Here is a 13275-nt window from a genome sequence, read left to right as displayed (position 1 = left end):
TGAGGGTATTTCAAAAGCTAAGGAAAGAGACCATACCAATCCAGGAGAGCCCAGTGTATGCCTGGACCTGGAAAATCTGTTGTAGGAGGGAGTTCTGTACACTGGCTGGGATGACAGGCAAACGCCAGTGTAAGCAGGGAGTCGAGGGCCAGGGAAAGTACTTGGACACACTGTGTCATTACATAATCATGATGCCATATTACCTCTCTCTTCATTTTTAGATTTCTAAGAGCTTCTAACAGGATAGATAAACTCCCTGTTTCCACATTTCAGATCTCTTATTTTTTTCATGTTGTACACATTGAAGAATGCTTTAAACTAGCTAAAAGTTAACCAGTACTGCCACAAACATATCCAAAAGATCTGGAAAATTTGAAGAGCAGTGTTTAGTTTGGAAAGAGGCAATGTTGTCGGTGAACAAGAATAAAATATTTCCGTTTAACCATTTTTTTTAGGAGAATTTCATTGGTTTCAGAATATAACGTCCTTCCTGGTGGTTTCAGAAGGCTTTATTTGTTCATAAATAACTCTGCTTGTTGATTTAGCCACTGTTATCATATGAATGCTTCGTCAGACAAATGGAGCTCACTCATTATCACCAAGTGGGGCTGTGTCCACCAAGTGGCGAAGTTGAGAGAAATGGCTGTGTTTAACAGTAAAGGCTCTTCATCTGGCCTTTTGCCATATGGAAACTCTAGTCTTTCCTAATATAAATCTTCAGTCTGCTAGCCAGACTGATACTGGCATTGAGCTACAGTGTGGCAATGTCAGAAAGGCCCATCAAAATATAAAGTACCCTGAGATTTTGAGAGAACAAAGCAAAACTAAGCCAGGAAAGAAAAATACATTCTTCCCACCCTAGTCATTGCCCAGGTTCAAAACCTAGATTTTCAGAAGTTCTTTAGAAATCTAAACAGCAAAGAATTCTGATTTTTTTTTCTCCCCTGAAAAGGGCCAGTCACTTACAAGTTTAGATTTGGCTCGAGAGTTACCCCTATAACAAGAGGCAATGCTGAGACACTGAAAAAGTAAACCATAGATGGTCAGTTTTCTCTCCCCAGGCCCAGACATGTCTCTAAACTGATTTCTGAAATGTGGAAGCACAGATTTATTTTATTTTATTTTTAAATTTATCTTTATTGTTGAAAGTATTAACAGATGTCCCCTTTTTATCCCACCATTAGCACAGATATATTTTAAAAAATAACTCTTGGGGCTGGGGCATTAAGATTTATTTTAAAATTACACTTACCATTTCTAGGACCACAAAGGTTTGCAAAACATGTTTATTCATCTATTATCTTTAAATCAAGTTAAATACAAATCTGAGGTTCTCTTCTTACCAGAGTGGCAGGAAATGTAATATCAACTATTATTCAGGCCCCTTCCTGAACCCTGCAACATCTCTTACAGAGCCACAATACTGGAGGACCCCTTTGATCACTAACATTCCTCACATTTGAGCCCATAGGGTCCTTCGAAGTCTTGCTCTGCAGTTTGCCTCCTGGAACCTGGGAACCTTCTACCCACAGATTCCGTAGTATCCAAGGGCAGCCATCCTCTGCGTAGCTGCTGTTTCCCTTGGCACCTAAGGAAAGTAGAGCATGGGTCCCCTCTTCTCCAGGAACTTGGCCAACATCCATGTTCTTCCCACTAGACTTTTCTTCTTTCTTATGTTCAAAGGCAGCCCCTCCCGCCTCCTCTCCCTCAGTATAGTTTCCTCAGTGAGCACTGGCTTTCCCTTGGGACAGGAAGTCTGCTTGTCCTCAGTAGTTTCAGCTTTCCACCTTGCCCGGGGCCCGCGAGGTAAGGAAACACAGAGGGCTTGACAAAGACACGCCTAAATGAGGCAGAGGACAGGAAAGAGAAAGAGAAAGAGCTTTTCATGTTTTCCGGCTTGCTTTAGTCACCATGTGTCCTATTCATGTCTGGCCATCATATGCTGAATGCTGTTTCTGTATTTGGAGAAATTTCCACATTATGAGTCCACCTCCCCAGTGCCAGAAGTGAGAACTCAAAAGGCCCAGCCTCTTCTGCGGCTTGGACTTCGGCTCCGCAGTCAGATACACATGGGTGAGACCGTAATGTGGGTGAGAACAATGTGAGACCCTGTTTGCCGGCGCAGATAGCAGCAGGGGAGTGGCTCTGGGGGTGACAGCGTGGCGTGGAGTACCTGAGAGAGGCCTGGCATCGTTAGTAGTTCCAGTAAGGTTCTGGCATTCAGGCTTTGGGGACAGGGACAGCTGCAGCAATTTTCTCACCATGCCACTTCTACAGCTCTGTGTTGGATGTTTTCCTAGAACTTTTAGCCCTGAGCTTATTTCTCTGGCTATCTCAGTGATTCGTGAGCTTCCCAACATCCTTTTTTTTTAATTAAAAAAAAAGATTTATGGAGATCATTTGCATACAATAAAATCCCCCTTTTTAGGTTCACAGTTTGTTGAGTTTTGACAAATGTTTACAGAATGCTAATCAGTACCACAGTCACCCCAAAGAGTTTGTTTATGCTCCTACGCAGTCATTCTCTGTGGCCGCCTCCTCTCCGCCCCAGCTCTAGCCCCTGGCAACCACTGGTGTGTTTTCTGCCCTATAGTTGAGCCCATTCCATAATATAGAATTTTTTAAATGGATGCTTACTGTATATAGTCTTTTGTTTCTGGATTCATTCACGCAGCATAACATCTTTGATATTTATCCATGTTGGGCATCACAATTTTTTTATCCATCCACAAGTTGGTGGACATTGGAGGTATTTCCAGTGTTTTGGCTATTGTGAGTAAAGATGCTATGGACATTTGCATATAGGTATTTTTGTGAAAGTATGTTTTTATATCTCTTGGATAAATACCTAAGATTGGAATTGGCAGATAATATGTGTAAGTGTATATTTAACTTCGTTAAAAACTGTGAAAATATTCCAAAGCGACTATACCACTTTGCAGTCCCCCCCGAAATGTATGAGTTCAAGTTGCTCTGCATTCGCGTTGACCCTTGGTGTTGCCAGTCATTTAATTTAAGTCATTCTAGTTGACTTATAGTTATATCTCAGTGTGGTTTTAATTTCCCTGTTGACAGATGAAGCTGAGTATCTTTTTATGGTCTTATTACTTATTTGTATTTTATAGTGCATTTTAAAAATTGGATCGTTTGCGTTACTGAATTATAAAAGAGTTGTTAATGTTATAAATACAAGTTTTTGATGTGTTTTGTAAATATTTTCTCCCAAATATGACTGATATTTTTATTTTATTAATAGTGTCTTTTGAAGATGAGAAATTGTTAATTTTGAAAGTCTAATTTATCAGTTTTTTAATAGTTCATGCATTTGTATCCTAAGAAACTGTTTTCTAACTCAGAATCATGAAGACTTTCGCATATATTTTCTTACAGAAATTTTATAGTTTCACTCTTAAATTTAGGTTTTTGATCCATTTTAGTTTAATTTTATATCAGGTGTAAGGTAAGAGTAAAGTTAATATTTTTGCATATGGTAGTCCAATTTTTACAGTACTATATTTTGAAAACAGTATCCTTTCCCCACTGACCAGTCTTGACACCTTTGTTGCAAATAAATTGACCATATATGTGTAGATCTATTTCTGTAGTCTGTGTATATCTGTCCTTATGCCAATCCCACACTATTGTGAATACTATAGCTTTATAGTAAGTTTTAAAATTATATTGCAAGTCCTCAAACATTTTTTCCTTTTCAAATTTTAGCTATTTTAATATTTAGCTTTAGCATATATATTTTAGAAACAGTTTGACTTGACAAAACAGCTCACTAGAATTTTGATTAAGATTATATTTAATCAATAGATGAATTTGGAGCGACTTGACATCTTAACGTGATAAGTCTTTTGATTAATGTCTGTGTTTTATCTCTCCATTTATTTAGGTTCTTAAATATTCTCAGGAAAGTTTTGTAATTTTCATTGTAGAGGTCTTACAGATATTTTGTTAAAGTTGTCCTAAGTGTTTTGTCTTTTTGAATCTATTATAATTGGTGTTATTTTTAAATTTTAATTTCCAAAATTTCATAGCTTCTGTGTAGAGACAAAGTTAATATTTGTATGTTGACCTTGACTTTTGCAACCTTGCTAAACTATTAATTGGAATTAGTTGGTTTTTGTAGATTCATTAGAATTTTTAATGTAGATGAATGCTTTATCTACAAATAAATAAAATTTACATTTTCCTTTCCAATCTATGTGCCTTTTTTCTTATCCTTGCCGTATTGCAATGGCTAAGACTTCCATGTTGAATAGATGTGTGAAAAGCAGACGTCCTTGCCTTGTTTCTGATCATAGGAAGAAAGTAATTTCAGCCATTAAGTAAAAGTTGTCTTTTTACCATTAAATATGATGTTAGCTGTCAGTTTTTTTGTAGATGTTTGTCACCACTCTGTAGAAGTTCCCTACTCTTTCTTGTTTGAAGAGAGTTTTTATAATGAGTAGAAATAGATTTTGGTCACTTTTTCTATACCTTTTGAAAAGATTTTATATACATATATATATTTAATATGTTGACATGGTAAATTATATTGAATTCAAATATTGAATGAACCTTGCATTCCTGGGATAAATATCACTTTTATCATGATTAATGATCCTTTCTATATTATTGCTGGATTCAATTTGCTAATATTTTGGTAAGGACTTTTGTGTCTATGTTTCGAAGGGATATTAGTCTGTAGTTCTCTATGCCTGTATTATCTTTGTTGAATTTTGGTATTAGGGTAATGCTGGCCTCGTAAAATGAGGTGGGGAGTGTACCCTGTATTATGTATAGAATTTGTTTTTTGTTGTTGTTTTTTTTCATTAAATGTTTGTCAGAGTTCACCAAAAGGCTATTTGGACCTAGTGTTGTTATTATTTTTTTTAATCTTCGCCTGAGAATATTTTTTTCCATTGCTTTTCAGAGAGTGGGATAGAGAGGGAGAGAGAGCGAGAGAGAGAAACATTGATGAGAGACACTTCAGTTGGTTGCCTCCTGCACATGACCTGACCAGGGCCGGGGATTGAGCCTACAACTGAGGTACATGCCCTTGGCTGGAATCAAACTCAGGACCCTTCACTTCAGTCCAAGGGGCTGACACTCTAACCACTGAGCCAAACCAGCTAGGGCAGACCTAGTGTTATTTTGGTGGGAGGATTTTGAAATGCAAATTACATTCATTTCTTTAATGGACATAGGGCTACTCAGGATTATCTATATCTTTTGGGGTGAGCTTTGGTACTTTGTCTTTCAGGGAATTTGTCCATATACCTGTGTTACCAAATATATTAGCATAAAGTTACTTATAATGTTCATTTATTATTCTTTTAATGTCTTTAGAATCTGTAGTTGTGTCCCCTTTTTTATATGTCTGTCTTCTCTTATATAGTATTCATCAGTTTGGTTTTAGAGATTTATCAATTTCATTACCTTTTCATAGAACCAGCTTTTGCTTTCATTGATTTACTCTGTAATTTTTCTGTCTTCATTTTCATTGAATTCTACTTTTATCTTTCTTTTTGACTTGTTAGATTTAATTTGCTTTTCTTTTTCTAGTTTTTTAAGGTTGACGCTTATTTAGGTTGTTGATTATAAACCTTTCTTCCTTTTATGATATGAACATTTAGATGCCAATTTTTCTCTAAGTAGCTCTTGGTTGCTTCCCATAAATTTTGATATATTGTGTTTTCATTTTCATGCAGTTCAACACATTTTCTGATTTTTTTTGTAATTTCACTTTTGACCCATGAATTATATATTTTTTCAATTCTAATATTTATTTTTGCTAGAATCTAGATACAATGACATGTAGCAAACAGTGCTCAATAGTATTTAAGTCTCATTTTAGGTTCATTAAACTACCTCAGTATTTTAAATGTGAGAATTCACATTCCAGTAACTGGAAAAGGACTCATGATTTATTTAGAAGTGGATTTTTATAAATATTCAGTGATTTTCTAGATTTCTTTTTGTTATTTGGTTCTAATTTAATTCACATTCTTTGTATGATTTTAATTCTTTTAAATTTGTTAAAGTTTGTTTTGTATCTCAGAATATGGTCTGACTTGGTGAACATTACATGTGCACTAGAAAATAATGTGTATCCCATGACGCTGGGTAGAGTGCCCTAAAAATCTCAGTTATGTTAAGTTCATTGGTTAGTTCATGAGTTCATGATTTAGGTTTTCTGTATTTTTACTGATTTTTTAAAAAACTGATCTTTATCTATTTGTTTTATGGATGTTTGTATGCCATTGTTAATGACAGAAGAGTGTTCCAGTCTCTAACTACGAAACTGTAATTATAAACTGCAACTAGTGTTTTTTTCCCTTTTTCTTATTTCAGTTTATCAGCTTTTGCTTCATATACTCTGAAGCTCTGTTGTTAGGTACAAACACAGGACTATTGTGTTCTTGATGAATTGACCCTTTTAACATTATTTAATGTCCCTTTTTATTCCTGTTTTATGACATAGCTCTTCTTCTTCACATGCTACTGCTTTTTCAAACTACCCACCAGAAGGCAGTTCCTATTGTATTTGCTGTATCTTTTGACAAGGATCTTATGACAGTTATCTCACAAGCAACTTTCCAGACTATAGGTGACTGTTTTGGTCCATTTCTGATTCCTGGTACAATCACTTATAGCCAAGGCGTGAATGAGATTCTGTGTTACAAACCATGGTGACCCATGTTTAAGGAACTGCTTTACTCGGCTTTCCTTGAAGGGAATTGTGGCTCTGGTGGCAATCATAAGGTCATGTGCATCATAACACTGAAAAACCTGATTCCACTTTTGTGGCCTGCTTCTTTAAACAGCTAATTATAATCACATGACTCAGTTTTACCAAAGGGTTTGCAAACACAAATGCCCATGGGAGTCAGGCAGGTGTCCTGAGTAAAGTGGGCTATATTGTAGAATAATAGGGAGTGGTGGGCATTGTGGCGATGTGGAGAGCTCATGCTTTGTTTAAAGGGCAGCGCGAATAATTTGCTATAGGAAATGCAGGCCCAGTGTTACCAACTCTCAAGATAAATTGATAATCTAGAGCTTTGTGTTTTTTAATTATAAGCAATTCAAAATATTAAAAACTATGAGAGGGTCATATAATATAAGCTGAGTAAAATATGTATGTAAATTGTCTGCAACCTTGCCAGCCTGTGGTTACCCCTTAGGGGACTTCCTAAATGGACTAGAAACCCAGCTATGAAATCAGGAGAGGGGGACAATAATGGGAGACTTGCTGAAGAGGATTCTACTCAAGTTCAAATCAAGGGCTAGGCGAGCTATTGCCGAGTAAATGTCACCCACATGATAGGGATGAAGGGGCCCAGTAGGCAGATGTATATGCTTTCTGATCATTTGAAAAGTGACAGAGGGGAGTGATAATGCAGAATGTGGTCACTGGTTCAGCACAGGCTTTGAATTTCCCTCCGTACCTCTGCCTCATCTCTGGAACTGCTGTCTGGAACTACACTTGAGGAAATCATCTCTCTGCCCTAGTCCCCTGGCATGCTGTTTGCCCTTGTGGTGCTTCCTGAGAAATGTTTAGGTGGAAACGGAAACGTTAACGAGAAGGCACTGCAGTAGCATCTAAAGGGGAACCATAATACCATGGAAATATAATACTATAATACCGTGGGACATGTCTGAGTGTCCAGTGCTTCAGCCAGAAGATAAAGATGTCTAATTTTATGGTAGCCCACCTTTGTATACCAACCGTAAAGGACACTGTTTAATATGGCATAAAATGAAATCAAGATGTGGCCAGGGCCCCATATATTGATTAATGTAGATGGCCAATGCATAAAAAAGCCACCCATATTGATCAGATTAACCAGATATTTACTCTTCATTTAATTTAGTACTGTTTTAATGGCCAAAATAGAATTTAATGTCATTTAACATAAACATTATTTTTAGTTAAGATGGCAGTTTTAAAAATCCATATAATAACAATTATAAACATAGATTATTTTACCTAGTTAAAATTTGGTTAAAGTGTGAAGATAAAGTGATTTGTTTTAAAAATTGCTACCATATTAGACACTTGTGATCTTCCACAGTTTCCTTCAGAAAACAGGGAGCAGAGCATAGAAGTTTTGTATTTTGAAATTTATTTCAGTCTGATGGGACCACAAAACTGAATTTGAATAGGTTAAATGAATTTTATGTTATATGCAAGAAGGAGCACTTAAGAAATCATATGGGAATCATATAAGCCAATAAGCATTTTGTGGCTGCTGATGTTAACATTTTGGGTGAAAAGATAACATAGGTCTTCCTAAATGTCATACATCCTTTTTGATGCTTTGCTGACTATATTCCCAAAGAGAATTTTCTGGCAGTTGGGCTGATCCTGAAACATGAGCACACGTTCCACAGACATCAGCAAACACTCTACTTCGAAACCTCAGTTGGATTGCTTGGGCCAGTCTCATTCTGAACTTTAGGTCTTCCAGCTCTGACTCGTAGGGGAAGTTGCTGCCTTTCTACCATCATCACTGTAACATATCCTTTGTTCTCTTGGCTATGTATGTAGTGTGGATGATCTCTCTTAAGATTTTTAAGGATTCTCTGCTGCCAGCTTATTTTCCTCTAACATTTGTCTCTTGGTCTGAGAAAACCTGAGTTTCTTTCTGCTTTAAAACTTGTGAGATAAGAGCCTAAAGAAAGGGTATGGACAACTGTTTATGATTTCAGCTCCTCAGAGGAAACAGGGCCATGTGCTTTATGTCTTCCTTATTTCATTGCTGAGAAGCATTCAGAATTCATGAGTTGACTTAATTTTTCTTGGGTGAAGGTACGAAGAAAAACACTGCCAATTCAGCTCTTAAATTATGCATTTTACATGTAAATATTGCAAATTGTAAGATATTTTCAATGAATTTTTAATGTGATATTTAGCATTAAAGTTTAAATTCCTGCCTAGAATTTCAAACATGGAAATGCACTCTAAAAGGAAATGGGGTTTTTAGGGTTTTTTTTAGTAAGCTAGAAAAAAATCCTAAGCATTTAGAATGTGAAAAATACCCATTTCATTCTTGCTTAGTCTTTCTAAGAAATTTTTACTTATACTCAGTTGAATCAGTATGTTAAACAGGAATGCTGAGACTCAATCACAAAGCAACTTCATTTTTTCTTCCATATCCCTTTAAATTTATTCAAGAGACAGTTCTTTCCGTAGATGTAAACTTAAGCAGGTTATACAACTTTTCTGATCACTCTGAGTTTTGAAATAAACCAAAACAAGAAAACATCAATTTATATACAGAAATATATTGTGTAGTTCTCAGAGTACTGGTGATCTGCTCTCTAGGAACCAGAGGGCTACCTCCAGCTTCCTTTTATTGGAAGGCTCATTACACAGTCCTATGGACAGACTCCGAGTACCCTGGGCTGGCTCTTTATTCAGGGAATGTAGGCTCTTTGGCTGGGTGGGAATGGGAGGGATTTACAGCACACCACAGCTCTAATAAAAAATGCTTTCCATAAAGTCACTTCACAGACATTTACTACCATCCCACTTATTCTGTGTTGCCCTAAAAGTTATATAGCCATCAAAATTGTTTCATAGAGAATCCTGATAGCTAAAGAGCATAACAGCCCTTTTATAAAGAGTTAAATGTATCTATATGAGACCAAGGAGAGCAGATATATTTTCAAATAAATTGAGTTTTTATTGCTCAGTGTCAGTTCTGTTGGTACAGAAGTATCACTTCACACTAATCAGAATACAGGTTAAGCATATCATTAGTTTTCTGGCTTACAATCTGTGGAAGACTGGTGTGGTGGAAAATATATTTATTGGAAGTCAGAAGATGCAGGTCCCAATCTTAAGACCTTTGCTATTTCTTTGGACCCTAGTATTTCATGTGGAAATTGAATTAGATCAATTCAGCAATATGTATTTATTGAGTTCTTATTGAGTACTTATAGTAATGGGGAGTTCTTAATGTACCTCACAGTATACTGGTGAAGAAATCTGAAATAATCACACTAATGAAAGTATGATTACAAGTTTGGATGGGGTTCAGAGTGAAAGCACTCAGCCTAGGCCGAGGGTCCGGAAAGGCTCTTCTCTGAGAAGGCAATGCTTGAGTTAATATGAAGGATGAGTAGGCAGTTACTAAGGAAAGGGACTGGGGTGTGGAACAGAGCAGATCAGATCAAGGAAACACAGAGGACAGATCATGGAGAGGGTTTGGGAGGTGATGAGAGAGAGCGGGAATCAAGAAAGATTTCTGAATTGACATTGAGAACCTGGTGGCCGGTTGATCCATTCCCTAGTGTAGGGAACACCTGGAAGGAGCCAGATACACAGTGGAAGCAGGCACAGAGGGGAAGACCAAGAGTTCCATCTGGAGTAAGCTGACTGGAGGGGCCTTTGAGGTAGCTACGTAGCGATGGCCAGGAGGCAGTTGGATATAAGAAGAGAGGTTTGGGTTAGAGAGAGAAATTTGGAAACCATTGTCATATGTGTAAGAAGTGAAGCCATAATAGTGGATGAGCCTTTAGGGAGAGAGCAGAATAAGAAGGCAGCCCTTTGGGGAGGGCCAACATTTAATAGCCACGTAGAGGAACGTGAAACAGCAAAAGAGACTGAGAAATAATCAGAGATAGAAAGAAAGCCAGAAGTAAATTATATCACTGAAGCTAAGGGAAATGTGTGTTTCAAGAAGGAGGGGGAACAGTCATCACTGTTAGATGCCACTGAGTCCAAGAATGATCACAGAAGTCACGAAGGCATCAGGAGGTCTCTGAGAAACCTGGGGAGAACTGTTTTTAAGAAGAGGTAGTTGCAAGGGTGTAATGAAGACTGAACTACAGAAGAGTTTCAGTGGAGAGAGTATAGACAGCCCTTTCAAAAAGAGTAATGGCGATATATTAGAGAGAGGGCAGTCACTGGAGAGGACTGTGGAGTGGAGGGAGGGAGGAGTTTTTTTTAAAAAGTAGGAATACTTGAGGATGTTTAAATGCTATGAGGAAGGCTCCAGTGCAGTGGGAGAGGTTGAAGCTACAAGAGAAGGTTATGAAGCAGTCTGTGATAAGGTTGCTAAGGAGGCCTGGAGGCTGGATTATAAATCACGCTCAGATGCGAGGTTGGTCGTGGGTGAGCTCCTTTAGTCTAACAGGAGAGAGGAAGCAGATGAGGCACATCCAAGCTGATTTGTAGGTTTGGAAGCAGGAAGCCGAGGGGGTTTCCATCTGATGGCTTTACAGAAAAGCCCATAGTAGTTTTAAACTTGGTGATTGTGTCATATAGTAGTGATAATAACATTTATGGACTGATTTCTATGTGTTAGTTATGTGTGGTATCGTGTATGATCTCTACAGATAAACTGCTTGGGATTTGAAACCAGGCCCTACCATTTCCTATGTGACCTTGAGCCATGTGACCCTGAGCTGGTTTTGATTCTCTCTGGGCCGTAATTTCTTCTGTAAAATGGGGATAAGATACATTATGTAGGATTAAATGTAGGGGTGTGTGTCTATGTTTGTATATAATACTGAATGTGGACCTGGTATTTGGTCAGCGTGCCCTAAATATTAGCTAGCAATAGCCCAGCGGTAGTGGTCACGGTCAGCCGCCAGCATCTGGTACTGCCCTGATCGTTCCCTTTCGATGACGCGATGGTGGTATTTAGCCCTGTTGTGCAGATGAGGCAACAACCAGAGATTAAGAGATTTATTTGGGGCAACGCAGCTAAATAGGTGAAAGAGCCAGATTTCAAACTAGATCTGTCCAGCTTCAGACCTACACTTTTACAAGTTCCAAAAGCAGCTTATCTAGAATATTTCTTCTGTGGCTCTCTTGATATTGGCAAGTTCAGGATTAAACTTAGGTAAAGAAGTGAGGTAAACAGTCGAAGTCGGTCTTCCATAGCTTCTCCCACCCCAGGGGATGGCTCGCTGCCAGCCGGCCGACGTGCTGTTTTCCCCAGCTCCCCCCCATCCTGCAAATCTCCCTTCCAGTACTGAAATCCTGCCATATTTTGATACTTTTTACCATCTACGTCTTTCTCTTTCACTCTTGGTTTATATTGGCCATTTTTTTCTTTTTAAAATTTGTGTCAGAGATTGTGTGAGTTCAGCTCGAAATGAGTGGACTGAGGGTAGAGAGTAGTCATTCTCCTGGTAGGTTAAGGGGGACATATTCCCTTCACTTCCTTGGGGTATTATCTGAAGAATGAAATGATGGGGGTTTTGTCACCAGTAGAAACATTTCCATGGCATTTATAATAATCCTGGTAACACACACTCCCTTAACTCACTTCTCCCCAATGATGTAGCTTGTTCTTCTGTTCTTGGCCTGTTCTGTGATCAAATTACCTCCCCTTTCCGCCTCTTAACACCTGAGGTTCTTTCAGCTTTCCCTTTTAAAACTTAGAGACATTCCCTAAAGTCATTTAACTTAGAGACTTTTCCTGATGTTATCAAGGGCTTTATAGTCTACCACAGATGGCTTATTTTATGAAACATTTTATTCTGAAAATTTAACTCCTGAGAATATCATCAGGCTATATATGAAGAACACGAAGTCCTAGAGAATGAAGGTGTTATGTACATTTATTTTTTTAAACTCAATGTAATCATGACAGTATTTTATTGTGTTACTTTTTTTGGGAGAATTGGGATAATACCAACTCCAAAAAAAAACCAGTTTGAGGTACTGCCATGGACCTAATGTATTTTTCATGATTAGAATAGCTTCTCTGTTGGATCTCCCTGCTGGATTTTAATCTCCTGTTAGTCCCATTTTGTTCTGTAGTCCCTGGGGGGTAGGCATTCTTTTCAGAAGAGGTAACAGTTGATTTTGGCTTCCTAGGAGCTGGCTCTGCTAAATCCGTGCTTTCTTTTTCTGAATTTTTACAGTATTACTGAAGTATAATTTATATTCCACAAAATTCACCCATTTAATGTATAAAATTAAATTGTTTTTAGTAAATTCATAGAGTTGTACAACCTTCATAACAATCCAGTTTTAAAAATTCTCCATCGCTCTAAAAAGTCCTGTTGAACCTATTTGCATCAGTCCTTCCTCCCTCCTCTCCAGCCTGCATAACCACTGATTTGCATGTTGTCTCCATAGATTTGCCTTTTCTGGACATTTCATATAAATGGAATAGTAAAGTATGCTGCTATCTGCATCTGGCTTCTTTCACTTAGCAAAAGGTTTTTGAAGGGTTCAGCATCCACGTTGTAACATGTATCAGTAGCTTGTTGCTTTTTCCTTCTAGTGTTTAATTGCATGGACATTCCCCATTTTGTTTGTCC

This window comes from Miniopterus natalensis, chromosome 6 (assembly GCF_054644295.1).
Source record: "Miniopterus natalensis isolate mMinNat1 chromosome 6, mMinNat1.hap1, whole genome shotgun sequence".
Taxonomy (NCBI): domain Eukaryota; kingdom Metazoa; phylum Chordata; class Mammalia; order Chiroptera; family Miniopteridae; genus Miniopterus; species Miniopterus natalensis.
This window is presented reverse-complemented; position numbering follows the sequence as displayed.